General features: G+C 45.2%; 1 protein-coding gene across 2 annotated transcripts in view; it reads left to right on the top strand.

Annotated features, from left to right (window-relative positions):
* Positions 1 to 474: 474 nt before the first annotated feature.
* The window catches only part of PRXL2A (peroxiredoxin like 2A), an 89,506-nt gene continuing 72,651 nt past the window's right edge, over positions 475 to 17,329 (top strand). The window contains exon 1 of one of the 2 annotated variants that reach the window (XM_077454909.1): positions 475 to 631. The gene's annotated coding sequence lies outside the window, so the exon portion shown is untranslated. Of the gene's footprint in view, positions 632 to 793; positions 812 to 17,329 lie in introns of those variants that run through there. The other variant, XM_077454910.1, reaches the window with a different exon arrangement.

Below are 17,329 nucleotides of genomic sequence, written 5' to 3'. Positions count from 1 at the left end.
TCTCTCTCTCTCTAGCACACTATGTACACTGGAGTGCTGATCTCTCTCCAGCACACTCTATGTACACTGAAGTGCTGCTCTCTCCTCAGCACACACTATGTACACTGGAGTGCTGATCTCTCTCTCTCTCTCTCTTTAGCACACGCTATGTACACTGGAGTGCTGATCTCTCTCTCTCTCTCTTTAGCACACGCTATGTACACTGGAGTGCTGATCTCTCTCTCTCTCTCTTTAGCACACGCTATGTACACTGGAGTGCTGATCTCTCTCCCCAGCACACGCTATGTACACTGTGACTGGAGTGCTGATCTCTCTCCCTTTAGCACACTCTATGTACACTTGAGTGCTGATCTCTCTCTCTTTCCAGCACACACTATGTACACCGGAGTGTCGATCTCTTTCCAGCACACTCTATGTATATACATTTCAATTCATGGATTGAACTTCCGGATCATGTGAGTGTCAGTGTGGATGGCCCCGCCCCCTGAATAAGCTCTATTAAATGTACAGGGAGGGTGTCAGGTGCTGTGTAACCTTGTCCTGGGAGAGGAGAGGAGGGTGCACGTCTATCCACACTGACACCTCCGATCACAGGATATGCAGCTCTGCTCTTCTGCACAGCATCACTTGTGTAAGTAGAATACATGGGAGGATCTATAGTCATTGCTGTCTCCAGGGAGGTTGTGTGTTCTATTCCGATCCATTGAAATCTCCCTGTAGTGTTATCCCTTATCATTATTCACAGGGTTCAAAGATTACTCTGCATGTCACCAGTACTCTAAGAACAGTGCTGGGCTCTGGAAAGGTACAGGTCAGTCTATGGATCCTGGAGAAGGGGGGACAGATCAGTCTATGGATCCTGGAGAAGGGGGGACAGATCAGTCTATGGATCCTGGAGAAGGGGGGACAGATCAGTCTATGGATCCTGGAGAAGGGGGGACAGATCAGTCTATGGATCCTGGAGAAGGGGGGACAGATCAGTCTATGGATCCTGGAGAAGGGGGGGGGGGCAGATCAGTCTATGGATCCTGGAGAAGGGGGGGGGCAGATCAGTCTATGGATCCTGGAGAAGGGGGGACAGATCAGTCTATGGATCCTGGAGAAGAGGGGGACAGATCAGTCTATGGATCCTGGAGAAGAGGGGGACAGATCAGTCTATGGATCCTGGAGAAGGGGGGACAGATCAGTCTATGGATCCTGGAGAAGGGGGGGGCAGATCAGTCTATGGATTCTGGAGAAGGGGGGACAGATCAGTCTATGGATCCTGGAGAAGGGGGGACAGATCAGTCTTTGGATCCTGGAGAAGGGGGGGGGGGCAGATCAGTCTATGGATCCTGGAGAAGGGGAGGGCAGATCAGTCTATGGATCCTGGAGAAGGGGAGGGCAGATCAGTCTTTGGATCCTGGAGAAGGAGGGCAGATCAGTCTATGGATCCTGGAGAAGGGGGGACAGATCATTCTATGGATTCTGGAGAAGGGGGACAGATCAGTCTATGGATCCTGGAGAAGGGGGGACAGATCAGTCTATGGATCCTGGAGAAGGGGGGCAGATCAGTCTATGAATCCTGGAGAAGGGGGGGCAGATCAGTCTAGGGATCCTGGAGAAGGGGGGGCAGATCAGTCTAGGGATCCTGGAGAAGGGGGGACAGATCAGTATATGGATCCTGGAGAAGTGGGGACAGATCATTCTATGGATCCTGGAGAAGGGGGGACAGATCATTCTATGGATCCTGGAGAAGGGGGGACAGACCAGTCTATGGATTCTGGAGAAGGGGGGACAGACCAGTCTATGGATTCTGGAGAAGGGGGGACATATCAGTCTATGGATTCTGGAGAAGGGGGGACATATCAGTCTATGGATTCTGGAGAAGGGGGGACAAATCAGTCTATGGATTCTGAAGAAGGGTGGACAGATCAGTGTGTGGATTATGGAGAAGGGGGGACAGATCATAAAATGTATTTTCTTTATATAGAGGATGAGTGATAAGTGCGTTACCTCCACAATATGAAGAATTCAGCATTTATATTGTGAAGGAGAACAGGCATTCCTAATGTGTAGAGGAGCGACAATCCAAACTCTGTTTATAGCTGGATTCCAGCGTTGTCTTGTGAAACAATCTGATGTTTTGTGCGTTGATGGATATTTTTCTGTGTTTCTCGGCACGTGTGCTTTCCATTTTCTCCTCTGCCTGCAGGTTGTCCGGTTCCATAGTATATTGTGTTAGAAGGCAAACTTTGGTGTAGAAATAAAAACAGATTCTATTCCGCTATGTATATTAACTGTAAAAGTCTCTTCTATAGTTGTTAGCATCCTTCCATTTATTTTGTCACTGTGATGTCACTTCCTGTTAGAGGGTGGGCTACGTTGGTACTCCATGGTCCCGCTGTATGTAGAAACGTAGTCACCTTCTCTTGTGGGCTCCTGAGATGAACTATGCAGTATAGAATGTGTCAATTTTGTTTTTGCCATCTGTGTCCTATTGGGGGGGATTTCCCTTCACTTCCTGTCCTATAGCCAAACAGGAAATGAATGGGAATCCCTTCAAAGTTTTGCCTTTAGTTATACTTTAAGTAAGGGATGTGGATGGGTTATTTTTGGAGAATAGGAGTATTGTTTAGTGCAGGGTGGATCTGATTTAAATCATCATTTTTAAAGGGCAACTGTCATCTCTGTCTTGCAGAGGCTCCTCCTCTGATCCGCTGTTGACTTGCCAACAGTCCCATTCACTTTAATGGGACGGCTGGTGATGCGGCAGGAACACAACAAGGTGAGGGACGTGGCGGCAGCAGATGAGTGGATACCCGCTAATAGGCGCTGCCATGATGGACCTGGAATGACAGGTGCTCTTTAAATGTAAGGACTTATTCTTGCTGGTAGTTATAATCTTTAATATTTGCAAACAAAATGAAGGTTTCCCATTTAGAATAATAAGCTGTCAGGTTAGTAAAACAGCGATATCAGAACCAATTTTAGGTTAAGGCCCCTTTCACACATGCTTTCCGATCAGTTCCGCCTGTCAGTTTTTCAGGCAGACCTGAATGGACGCTACATTCACCCTTATGGAGCGGCGGATGTCAACGGACATCCAATCTGATCCTGTCCGTAACATCCATATGGATGGAAACCCTATTTTCCATCTGTCTGGAGAATCAGATCGGATCTGATGAAAATGGACAGGTGGTTTGTTTTCATCCGATCTCCATAGAGGACAGCAGGGCTTTGACAGGTCCATCTCTGCACAGTGAGCGGAGACAGACCTGTCATCTGCCTGATCAGCGGGGATGAGCCAATCGTTCCCTGCTGAGCAAAGCAGAGTCCGTACATGGACAAGCCTAATTGGCCAATCACACATAGTTGGAAAACTGCTAAAATTATATTTTATTTAATTAAAACATTAACTTGCATATTATCTCAGCTTGCAGAGCTTGGATTCGTTGAATGAGTTTACCAAAAATGTAAATATTGTAGAATATACAGCCTCATGCTACATAACTAAGCTCCATTTCATGCTGAATAAATGCAATTATTAATGTATCATAAATAGAACTATCTTTTAGACAGATTTTTACTCCAGAAGCATTTTATTAAAATAAATTTGATTTAAAAAAAAGTGTATGTATGTGTATGTGTGTGTGTGTGTGTGTGTATATATATATATATATATATATATCACACACACAAACACACACACAATAATTTTTTTTTATATATTTAAAAAATAAATCATTGATTTTTTTTTTGATTTTTTTTTTTTTTTTTTTTTTTATCCACTCTGGTTTAGTGTCACTAAATGCACTGATTTAAAGAGGAAGTAAACCCTAATGGGTTTTAGTTCCTCTGTTGTTCCCTGCAATGTAAAAGCACAATGGGCTAGTATGCATCACATACTAGCCCATTATGTGGCACTTACCTGCAATTGAAGCCCGCGCTGTCCCCGCTGGTGGAAGCACCCATCTTCTGCTCTTTTCCATCCGGGGCCCCGGACTCCAGCTCTGTGACTGGCCGGAGCAGTGTCCCTCACTCCCGTGCATGCTCGGGAGCCATCAGTCACGGCACATACTGTACGTGTGAAGAAACGGCACGGAGGTCTGTTTCTTCACACGCATGCGCCAATTACATAATCGGCACACTGCAAGGTAAATATCTCCTAAACGGCCCTTGTTTAGGAGATATTTCCACTACCTATAGGTAAAAGTGACACAGGAGGGTTTACAACCACTTTAAGCTACTACGATAAACAACTATCCCCCCCCCCCCAACGGGGCATATCTGCTGGCAGAGTCTGCTTGTGTAAATGAGCCCTGAGGCTGTACAAGTCCAGGACAGGTTCTGCAGCTGTCCACGTGAGCAATTGTGATTACACGTGGATATAGACAGATGAGTGGCTCTGTATGTGGACTTGTTTTTCATCCATAGACACTCCTATGTTTCTACCTGCAGGCAGTCACTCCATGTGCAATTACATGCAGACAGCTGGGGTGCCTACCAGTCTGTCATTGATTTGTATATTGAGCAACTAATCGGGAACACCAGGCCATACCCACCACAGGAAAACGCTGATACGGAGATACACGAATGGACCGTAAGGCTGGGTTCACACTGCTGCGGCTACGAGAACCGGATGTGATTCGCACTGCACTGCAGTGCAAATCACATCCGATCTCTGCGATGCGAGTTCAGCCATACCGATAGTATGGCTAAATTCGCATCACACCCGCCCCAAACTCGCACAGGACCCTTTTTTTGGTCCGCAGCAGAATCGGATCGCATGGGTGTTCACACCATGCGATCCGATTCCTGTCCGAGTTTGCAGATGGCACTGCGATATGCGAACTGATCTGGGGGTGTCATTAACGTTTCACTGACACTCCCAGCAGTTTGCATAGGGCAGTGTGAACTGCTGCCGGGAGGCATGCGATGTGGGAACCCGCAGCGGATTCGCGGCGTTCCCGCATCTCTGCAGTGTGAACCCAGCCTAAATTAGACCTTTACCGGCCTGCTTTATTAGGCCTCAGGCACGCTGGACGTTTTTGGATGGTTTAACAACAGCTGTTTTTGGCGTCAGACTTTTTTTTTCTACAGTTATTAAACTCCCCATAATGTTATCCTATGTGTCTGTTATCAGCAGTGTTTGGCTTTAAAAAAATAAAATAAAATCTAATGGGTTCTGAAAATAGTTTTTCAGCTGTAAAAATGCTCTAACATCAAAAAATAAAGTCGCTAATGCGGAAAAACGCTAAAAACCGTGAATAAACACTAAAAAATGCTGTTGTAAAAATGTTGAAAAACTCACCACAAAGCTACTGGCATTTTTATAATGTTATTTTGACGTCCCAGGTGCATGAGGCCTTAAAGCTAATGCGCATGTCAAAGTATTGCAATGGCCACCATTTTATTCCCTAGGGTGTCTGAAAAAAAAAGATATAATGTTTTGGGGGCTTCTAAGTAATTTTTTAGCCAAAAAAAACCCCCAATTTTTTAACTTGTAAACAACAAGTATTAAAAAGAGGCTCGGTCCTTAAGAGCCGGTTCACACAGCGGGCGATGCGAGGCGACACGACTCGCCTCGCCTCGCTCTCGCAAGTCGCCCCCGTTCTGTACAATGGAACCGTTCTGAGAGGAGCGACTCGAGTCGCTCCGACTCAGAAAAAAGGTTCCTGTACTACTTTTGGGCGACCTCGGGGCGACTTGCATTGACTTCTATACAGAAGTCATCTGCAAGTTGCCGCTGAGGTCGCGGCAGGTCGCGGCGAGGCAAGTCGGAGTCGCCTCGCCTGCAGTGTGAACCGGCCCTTAGTGGTTAAATATATTCCTCAATAGCCACAAATGATATAAACCCACTTTGTGTGCACCAAATGTCTTTGTGAAGCCAGCTCTTACCCTGTAAAGGTCTCGGTGACATCATCACTGTGCTGTACATAGTCAGTGCAGAGAGCAGAGCTGTGGGAGGGGCCCACATAAAAAAAAAAAACGCAAGCGCTGCTTTTTGATGTGTTTCCATTGCAGTCTATGGAACCAAAAATCCAGAGTCCCTGACCCTTTCCAAAAAAACACACTGGTTGAAAATACCCAGATGTGACCGTGACCCATAGGAAATCATGTTAACCACTTAAGGACAGAGCCTTTCTGAGATTTGGTCTTTACAAGTTAAAAACTTTTTTTTTTTTGCTAGAAAATTACTTGTGTAGCCATGGTGTTGCAACTACATAGTAACAAACAATCCGCCAAATCGCCCCACTGCCAGGCTAAACTTGGATTTAGTATTAGTTTCCTCCTGCATCTCCATGCAGACTGGTGCTCCTCCTGCGGCTCAACCCCTGTAGACTATTCCATCTAAAGCCCCGTACACACGAGCGGACTTTTCGACATCCAAAGTCTGACGGAATGATTCCGTCAGACTATTCGATCGTGTGTGGGCTGCAACGGACTTTTGATTCGCAAAAGTCTGACAGACTTTAGAAAATGGAACATGTTTCAAATTTTTCCGCGGGAACTCCGCCGGACCCAGTTCCTACCGAAAAATTTGCTTGTGTGTATGCTATTCCGATGGACTAAAACCGACGCTAGGGCAGCTATTGGCTACTGGCTATGAACTTCCTTATTCGAGTCCAGTCGTACGTCATCACGTTCGAATCCGTCGGAGTTTGGTGTAATTGTGTGTGGCCAAGTCCGCTCATTCGAAAAATCCGTCAGAACTCTGTCGGAACTCCGGCAGAACTCCTTCGGAAGTCTGTCGGACATAAGTCCGCTCGTGTGTACGGGGCTTAAGAGTTCTCTAGCCATCCGTTGGGTGGTGGCAGAGACATCACTAATGACCATGTAAAAGTAATGTTCTTAGATCTTTCACCTCCTGCACATAACTTGTTTCCTCCTGTACACTTGGTTCCTCCTGCACAAACTTGCAGTTACTGTATTGAAATAGGACACATCCTCTTCTATTGTATAGTAGGGGCCCAATCTGAATAAGCCTCTCTCCTATGGCTCTTGTTGCTTGCTGCCACTAGGCCAGAGGCCTGCAGAACCTCTCCCCGGAGGCCTAGTGGGTTCAAAGCATAACTTCTAGGAAATATGGACTACTGTTCCCAGCCAGCCCAACTTGCAACTCATGAGCTCTCAGGCAACATCGACTTGACACAGATCCCCAGAGTCTCTTTTCTGATCCAGGACTCACAGACCCCTTGGAACCTCCAGCCCCAGTGTGGTAACACTCGCCAAACTTCCAACAGCCCTGAGTCCTCGATGAGGACCTTTGACTGGACCGTGTGTACCGCCAGTTTCACCTGTTCTTCTGCTCCAGGAGTTCCTTGCCATCCAACCGTGTGGTGGCAGAGACATTGCCAGTGACCATGTAGAGGCAGTGTTCCTTCACAGCTCTCCCCAGGCCACTCCTGCGATCGGTACACCCCCCGGTACACCCCCCCCCCCCAGATGACTAACATGCCATTCCTCACTTCCCCCAGCCGACTCTGTCCCCTGTGGAGACTCACCTCCGCTTATATATGAGGCCTTCCCCCTGCCAATCTCGATGGGGATTGGTCAGGGCTCACACACATAAGCTGCCTGCCACTCCAGTTCCAGGCCCAGCCCCCTTTCCAGAACATTCTCAGTGGAACAGGGGGAGGCGCCCCAGAGCCAGAGCACAGGTGGTAATGCCCACAGCTATTTTGACCACTCCCAGCCCTCAGATCAAAACAGACAGGCCTAGCGCGCAGCATAAGCCTGCCTAAATTTACCTGTGCTGGATAACCTAGCAAAAATACCTTACTAGCACCTACCTATTGGTAGAGGGTGCTACACTTAGAACCCCTAAAAGTATATATATTTTTTTCTAACACCCTAGAGAATAAAATGGCGGCCGTTGCAATACTTTCTGTCACACAGTATTTGTCTTCAAGCGCACTTTTTTGGGAAAAATTTATTTTTTTTAATTAAAAAAAGAAGACATCAATAAAGTTAGCCCAATTTTTTTTTTTTATATCGTGAAAGATAATGTTACACCCAGTAAATTGATACCCAACATGTCACGCTTCAAAATTGTGCCTGATCGTGGAATGGCGATAAACTTTTACCCTTAAAAATCACCATCGGCAACGTTGAAAAAATTCTACAGGTTGCATATTTTGAGTTACAGGGGAGGTCTAGGGCTAGAATTATTGCTCTTGCTCTAATGAATGTGGAGATACCTCACATGTGTGGTTTGAACACCGTTTTTCATATGCGGGTGCTACTCACGTATGCTATCGCTTCTGCACACGGGCTCGACGGGACAGGGAGCGTTTAAAAAAAAAAAAAAAAAGGTCACTTTTATTCCTATTACAAGGAATTAGGGCTGCACAATTAATCTCAAGAATTGTTATCACGATCTTGACTAAAGTGTTTCACAATTCTTTCTATGCAAAGAATTCTCTCTGCTCTTCTGAAGCCACAGCCCTCAAAGAAATGGAAGAGAGAAACTGGGCAGTCTGCCAAAAATCAAAACATTTATGGCCTCTTTCACACGGGGCGGATCAGTAATGATCCGCCCCGTGAAGATCCGCTCGCTCAGCGGGGGTTGGCTCCATTGTCCCCGCTGAGCCGGCTGCGGACAGGGCGGTCTCCGCACACTGTGCAGGGACCGCCCTGTCAGATCTCCGCTCTCCTCTATGGGGATCGGACGAGCACGGACCGTGTGTCCGTGTTCGTCCGATCCGCTCTGCAGACGGATAGAAAAATAGGATTTTCCTCCGTCTGCAGAATCGGACTGTTGCGGAGGCGGACGAAATCGAGTGTCTGCGGATGCTCATCCGCAGACACCCGCTATCCCATAGGGATGAATGTATGTCCGTATTTCATCCGCAAACGGATGGATGAAATACGGACATACCATCCGCATGTGTGAAAGGGGCCTATCAGTTGAACTTGAGTACAAACATTGTAACAATTTGTCAATGGAATAGACTTTGTGTGTAAGTGAAGAAAGTTTAACCACTTAAACACTAAACCTTTTTCTGACATTTGTTGGTTTCAAGTTAAAATAATTTTTTTATTTGCTAGAAAATGACTTAGAACCCCCTAACATTCTATATATTTTTTAGTAAACCCTAGAGAATAAAATGGTGGTTGTTGCAATATTTTATGTCACAATGTATTTGCACAGCAGTCTTTCAAATGCAATTTTTTTCTTTTATTATTACTTTAATGAATTTAAAAAAAAAACGAACCAGTAAAGTTATCCCCCTTTTTTTTTTTTTTTTTTTTTTTTTATAATGTGAAAGATTTTGCGTCCGTGAGATATCGTGAGAATATCGTGAGAGAATCGTGACCTTTTTATTCTAAGCAAAAAAAATAGTGATTCTCATTTTGGCCAGAATCGTGCAGCTCTACAAGGAATGTAAACATCCCTCGTAATAGAAAAAAAGCATGACAGGACCTTGTAAATCTGTAGTCAAAAAAACTCAGATCTCATATTTACACTAAAATGCAATATAAAAAATAAATAAATAAATGTAATTAAAAAAAAAAAATGTCCCTTTTAAGAGCTATGGGCGGAAGTGACGTTTTGACGCAGTGACACCTATGCCAAAAGTTATGAGATGGGGTCTCCCCCAGCCCCTTCCACTTCACGTTCCTCACCAGTCTCTGCCCCCCCCCCCCCCCCATGAACCGAATGGGCGGCTGCGGGCTACAGGAACAGCCCAGGATTCGGTGACCCCCTGGCATTCCATTCGCAGGTTGAGAAGCATTGTTCTAGAGGGATCTCACGGGTATGGTTTATGCAAACTGGGCCAATCTAGTTATGTAAAAATGCCATTCCTGGACTTCTTCTGTAAAATATAGAATTCCTATATATGAAGTGCTACCACAGCATCCAAGTCAGGGAATGCTTGTTACTGCATACCAGCTCATTAAATTCCAGTTGTGATTTAAAATAATTAAGTGTATAATAGCCATCAATTTTAGAAAGTAAATCAGGTTGGGGAAAAAAAAGGGAAAGTGCTAATTGTCTTATTGTTTGTTTTGAATGTTGGCCCCACCAGAAAACTCCCATGGCTGGCAGGTATAGTTGGCACAGCGAGCGGCCTCTGCACAGGTCTGATACACCCACAGCTTTGTCATTACTACTGCGGTGCAGGGAGTGGGCGATGTGATAATTGCTGTGATGGTGATGAGGCACAGGGTGTGCCAGACCTGTACACAGACTACTGTCCTCAGCCACACGCTCCTACAGACCACAGGGGTCTTTCTGGGGCAGGGGGCATAGAAAATAAGACATTTCACATCACGTCTCCACTGCCTGGCAAGCAGATCTATTCTTCTCACTAGCTTGTGGCTGGCATGCCAAAAACTCCATTGCAGGATGCCCTGGGGCCTGTTCACAGCTTTCAGTTTTAGCATGTGTGGGTAATGCCAAGCAGTGTTATGCAATGAGGCAGCTCTGTGCTCTCTTATAGGGTTGCCACCTCATCCCTTTAAACCCGAACGCACATAAATTACACAAGTTCTGAGGCTAATTTAATGCAGATGAGGGACCATGTGAGTTTAATTGCCACAGAACCTGAGTAATTAATATGAGTTTGGGTTTAACCGATTCAGCCCCGGATGATTTTACCCTCTTCCTAACCAGAGCACTTTTTGCGATTTTGCACTGCATCGCTTTAACTGACAATTGCGCGGTCGTGCAACGTGGCTCCCAAACAAAATTGATGTCCTGGTTTGCGCAAAAGTTTACAAAATAGGGGATAGTTTTACAAGTTTAGTGTTTATAAAATAGGGGATAGTTTTATGGCATTTTTATGAATTTTTTATTTTTTTTACTAGTAATGGCGGTGATTTGCGATTTTTTTTTTTTTTTTTTTTTTTTTTTTTTTTTTATTGTGACTGCGACATTATGGCAGACACATTGGACATTTTTAACACATTTTCGGGACCTTTTTCATTTATACAGCAATCAGTGCTATACAAATGCACGGATTCCTGTGTAAATGACACTGGCAGTGAAGGGGTTAACCACTAGGGGGCAAGGTAAGGGTTAAGTGTTTCCTGGGGCGTGGCTACATGTGATATGTCACTGATCACTGCTCCCGATCACAGGGAGCAGAGATCAGTGACATTGTCACTAGGCAGAACTGGGGGATTACCCAGTTTAACGGTTTATGTTAGCATCTCCCCGTGAGACATCGTGGGACCCACGACTCGACTCACGGAGGTCCCAGCCGGCGTGCGCACGCGATGGCACAGGGACAAATTTAAAGGGCCGTACCTGTATGCCCAGTTGCCTGTCTGTGCCATGTACATTCGCGTGCGCTGGTCAGGAAACGGTTAAAGGGATGAGGTGGCAACCCTAGCAGTGTGCCAAACTGTGGTTTGAAAAAGGAGCCATGTCCGTTTTTTTCTGTGTATTTTTTTTTGCTGCGATTCCCAATAGAATCATGAAAAAGTGTGGAAACAATTGTGAAAACACGCTACAATGCACCAAGGCCTGGTTCACATTGATGCAGATTGCATTTGACGAATTTTCTGGGTGTTTTTTTTTCCCCACACGTTTTTAATGCGTTTTGCGTTTTTGGGAGGTGTCTGTCTTGCATGAGAAACCAGCACAAATGTAGCAGAAATACATTTTTTTTTTTTTTATGCGTTTCCATTGAAGTCTATGGAGCCAAAAACGCAACCTGCTGCAGTAAAAAAAAAAAAAAAAAAAGTCCCTGATCTTTTCCAAAAAACACACTGGTGAAAAAAGCACATATGTGAAGGTGACCCATAGGAAAAAATGTTAACCACTTGCCGACCAGCTGCTGCCGTTATACGGCAGGTTGGCACGGCTGTGCGAATCACCAGGCTGGCGCGGCCGCTTTAAGAGGTCTACCGGTACGCGCGCAACGCCGGAGCCTATGCGCATGGCCGGCGACCGCGATGTCCGCCAGCGAAACCGGGATTACTTCTCAGTGAGCCAGAACGGGGATCTGTCAATGTAAACAGACAGATCCCCGTTCTGTCAAGGAATTACAGAGAGATCTTTTCCTAGTGATTAGGAACAGCAATCTCTCTCTCTCTCTCTCTACTCCATGTCAGTACCCCCCCCCCCCCCCCCACAGTTAGAAATACTCCCTAGCAAACACTTAACCCATTGATCACCCCCTCCTTGCCAGCAACATTTATACAGTAATCAGTAAACCCCCATCAAATCATTCCCTGCATCTATTACCTTTTGTACACCCACCCCCTCCCTTTAGAATGTAAGCTTTACGAGCATTCTGTATTGAATTGTACTGCAGTTGTGCTGTCCCCCCCTCTACATTGTAAAGCGCTACGTAAACTGTTGGCACTATATAAATCGTGTATTATAATAATAGACAAAGATATGCAGGTAGGTTAATTGGCTTCTGTCCCCAAAAAAATTGGCCCTAGTATATGAGTGGGGACCTTGGATTGTGGGCTCCTTGAGGGTAGGGACCGATGTGAGTGTGCAATGTACAGGGATGGACTGAATGTCTTTATTCAACCTTACCAACTATGCAACTAATAAGTGGCTTTTTTTTTTTAGCTCTGATTTCTGTATAAATGTCAGTGGTCCCAAAAAGTGTCAAGTGTCTTTCTGCTGCAATGTCGCAGTCCCAAAAAAAAGAGAAAAAAAAAACGCTGATCACCACCATTACTAGTAAAAAAAAAGCCATAAATATTAGACGCTATAACTTTTGTGCAAGCCAATCGATATACGCTTATTGCGATATTTTTGGGAAAAAAGAAAAAATAAATATCGCAATATGCGTATATTGATTGGTTTGCACAAAAGTTATAGCGTCTAATATTTATGGCATTTTTTTTACCAAAAATATGTAGAAGAATACATTATTGGCCTAAACTAATGCCCCGTACACACGAGCGGACTTTTCAACATCCAAAGTCCGAAGGACCGAGTCCGTCAGACTATCCGATCGTGTGTGGGCTGCAACGGACTTTTGATTCGCCAAAGTCTGACGGACTTTAGAAATGAAGCATGCTTCAAATTTTCCCGAAGGAACTCCGCCGGACCCGGTCCCCTTCGAAAACTCCGCTCGTGTGTGTGCTACTCCGACGCTAGGGCAGCTATTGGCTACTGGCTATGAACTTCCTTATTCGAGTCAGGTCGTACGTCATCACGTTCGAATCCGTCGGAGTTTAGTGTGATCGTGTGTGGCCAAGTCCGTTCGGCCGAAAAGTCTGTCAGAACTCCGGCGGAACTCCGGCGGAACTCCTTTGGAAGTCTGTCGGACATAAGTCCTCTCGTGTGTACGGGGCATAAGACTTTTTTTTTATTTTCTTTTTTTTGGGGGGGGGGATATTTATTATAGCATAAAAAGTAAACAATATATATATATATATATATATATATATATATATATATATATATATATATATATATATATATACATACATATTCATATATTTTTTTTTTTTTTTCCAAAATCTGTCTTTTTTTTTTTATCGCAAAAAAAAACAAACACAGAGGTGATCAAATTACCACCAAAAGAAACCTCTACTTATGGGGGGGGGGAAACCCACGTCCATTTTGTTTGGGTACAACGTCACACGACCGCACAATTGTCAGTTAAAGCGTCACAGTGCCGAAATCGCAAAAAAAAAAAAAAAAAATGGCTTCGTCATTAAGGGGGTAAATCCTTTCTGTCCTTTAGTGGTTAAATGGACTGTAGTGCGTTTCTGAAAAGCACATAGGTATAAACCAGGCCTAACGACATGGATAGATGTGAATCTGGCTTTGCAGGTTCAGTACAATGGGGGAAGAGAGGCACAATTCTAGGGGGAGACCAAAGGGAGGACACAGATGGTGGAGAAGAGGGACATTATAGACAGGTCGGGTACTGCACAGGAGGGGTAAGTAGGTGGTGAAGAAGCAATGGGGGGCTGGGGCATGGTACAGAAGGATTCTCGAAGAGGCGCAATACAGGGAAGCACTGGAGGTAATGGGAGAAGAGCAGGTCACAGGGAGGGGAATTTATCAAAATTGGAGCAGCTGGGCATGGTTAGCAATCAGCGTCTTCTGTTTTCCATTAGAAGCCGATTGATTGCACAGCTTACCCAGATTGTTGCCACTCCAGTTTTGATATATTGCCCCCCCAAGTAAATAACTGCTTTTGTTTTGGCTCAGTCCCCACAACGTTCCTCCTAAAGTTGGCCACACAATGTACAAATTGTATCCAGTTCCCAAGGAACCAGCCAATTCTCTTAAGGCTGGTACATACGGGCCGAGTATTGGTCAGTTTAACAGAAACCCGGCCAACATTGAGCCCGTGTGCATATCGGCCTGGCTTCTGAACAGGCCTTCTGGAAAGCCAGCTTCAGATCAGCGCTCTGTCAGAACACAATAGCTCAGCAGGGAGATTCTTGTACTAACATCACATAGTTAGTACAGCGGAAAACTGATTGTGTGTACTAGAGCTGCACGATTAATCGTTAAGAAACGTTATCGGGATTTTATTTTTTTTCCCCGTTTGCGATCTTGGCAAAGTATTTTCCGATTCTTTCTATGCAGAGAATTCTCTCTGCTCTGCTGAAGCCACAGCTGTCAAAAGAAAGGGATAAAGAAATATGGACAGTCTGCCAATAATCACAATATTCTTTAGCAGTTGAACTTAAGTATAAACCTTGTAACGATTTGTCCTTTAGAATCTAGATCAAAGGAATACACTTTGGTGTGTAAATGAGGGAAGTTTAACCACTTGACCACATGCCGACTGGGCCATAGCTGAAAGACGCTACAGTGTGGTCGGTTCTCCCCCTGAGGCGCGCACACGGAAACATCCATGACCGCTGGGTCCCGGCGCATCACGGATCACGGTAAACGGCCGCTGATAGCATCCATTTACCACGTGATCGCTCCGTCAAATGACAGGGCGATCACAACTACAGGTTCACATCCGGCTCCTCCCTCCCCTCTCTGTACCGATCGGTACAGTGAGAGGGGAGAGATCATTTGCAGCAGCGCTGTGGTGTGTAGTGCCCATTCCAGCCAAATCCAGACTCTGCCCATACCCTGAAATACTCTGCCAATACCCTGCCATACTCATCCATCCATTCATTCATACCCTGCAATACTCATCCATCCATTCATACTCTTCAATACTCATCCATTCATACTCTGCAATACTCATCCATCCATCTTCTGCAATACTCATCCATCCATCCTCTGCAATACTCATCCATCCATCCTCTTCAATACTCATCCATTCATCCTCTGCAATACTCATCCATCCATCCTCTGCAATACTCATCCATCCATCCTCTGCAATACTCATCCATCCATCCTCTGCAATACTCATCCATCCATCCTCTGCAATACTCATCCATCCATCCTCTGCAATACTCATCCATCCATCCTCTGCAATACTCATCCATCCATCCTCTGCAATACTCATCCATTCATACTCTGCAATACTCATCCATCCATCCTCTGCAATACTCATCCATTCATACTCTGCAATACTCATCCATTCATACTCTGCAATACTCATCCATTCATACTCTGCAATACTCATCCATTCATACTCTGCAATACTCATCCATTCATACTCTGCAATACTCATCCATTCATACTCTGCAATACTCATCCATTCATACTCTGCAATACTCATCCATCCCACCCATCCATACTCTGCAATGCTCATCCATCCATTCATACTCTGCAATGCCCATCAATCCATACTCTTCAATACTCATCCATCCATTCATACACTGCAATACTCATCCATCCATACTCTGCAATACTCATCCATCCATACTCTGCAATACTCATCCATCCATACTCTGCAATACTCATCCATCCATACTCTGCAATACTCATCCATCCATCCATACTCTGCAGTAATCATCCATCCATCCATACTCTGCAGTAATCATCCATCCATCTTCTACAGTACTCATCCATCCATACTCTGCAGTACTCATCCATCCATACTCTGCAGTACTCATCCATCCATACTCTGCAGTACTCATCCATCCATACTCTGCAGTACTCATCCATCCATCCATACTCTGCAGTACTCATCCATCCATCCATACTCTGCAGTACTCATCCATCCATCCTCTGCAGTACTCATCCATCCATCCATCCTCTGCAGTACTCATCCATCCATCCTCTGCAGTACTCATCCATCCATCCTCTGCAGTACTCATCCATCCATCCTCTGCAGTACTCATCCATCCATACTCTGCAGTACTCATCCCTCCGTACTCTGCAGTACTCATCCATCCGTACTCTGCAATACTCATCCATCCATTCATCCTCTGCAATACTCATCCATCCATTCATCCTCTGCAATACTCATCCATCCATTCATCCTCTGCAATACTCATCCATCCATTCATCCTCTGCAATACTCATCCATCCATTCATCCTCTGCAATACTCATCCATCCATCCATCCATACTCTGAAGTAATCATCCATTCATACTCTGCAATACTCATGCATCCATCCATACTCTGCAATACTCATGCATCCATCCATACTCTGCAATACTCATGCATCCATCCATACTCTGCAGTACTCATCCATTCATCCATACTCTGCAGTACTCATCCATCCATCCATACTCTGCAGTAATCATCCATCCATCCTCTACAGTACTCATCCATCCATACTCTGCAGTACTCATCCATCCATCCATACTCTGCAGTACTCATCCATCCATCCATACTCTGCAGTACTCATCCATCCATCCATCCTCTGCAGTACTCATCCATCCATCCATCCTCTGCAGTACTCATCCATCCATCCATCCTCTGCAGTACTCATCCATCCATCCATCCTCTGCAGTACTCATCCATCCATCCATCCTCTGCAGTACTCATCCATCCATCCTCTGCGGTACTCATCCATCCATCCATCCTCTGCAATACTCATCCATCCGTACTCTGCAATACTTATCCATCCGTACTCTGCAATACTCATCCATCCGTACTCTGCAATACTCATCCATCCGTACTCTGCAATACTCATCCATCCGTACTCTGCAATACTCATCCATCCGTACTCTGCAATACTCATCCATCCGTACTCTGCAATACTCATCCATCCGTACTCTGCAATACTCATCCATCCGTACTCTGCAATACTCATCCATCCGTACTCTGCAATACTCATCCATCCGTACTCTGCAATACTCATCCATCCGTACTCTGCAATACTCATCCATCCGTACTCAGCCATACCCAGCCATCCCACCCACACTCAGCCATCCATAGCTCATCCATGCCACATCAGTTCACATCCATGCTACTACAGTGCCTAAAAGTGTAATTAGATAATCAAATTAGACTTGAAATGTATGCCCCTAGAACGCCTGATGGCGCTCCCTG

Source organism: Lithobates pipiens, unplaced genomic scaffold (assembly GCF_037356315.1).
Source record: "Lithobates pipiens isolate NorthernLeopardFrog02 unplaced genomic scaffold, aLitPip1_a1.2 Scaffold_25, whole genome shotgun sequence".
Lineage (NCBI taxonomy): Eukaryota > Metazoa > Chordata > Amphibia > Anura > Ranidae > Lithobates > Lithobates pipiens.
This window is presented reverse-complemented; position numbering and strand designations above follow the sequence as displayed.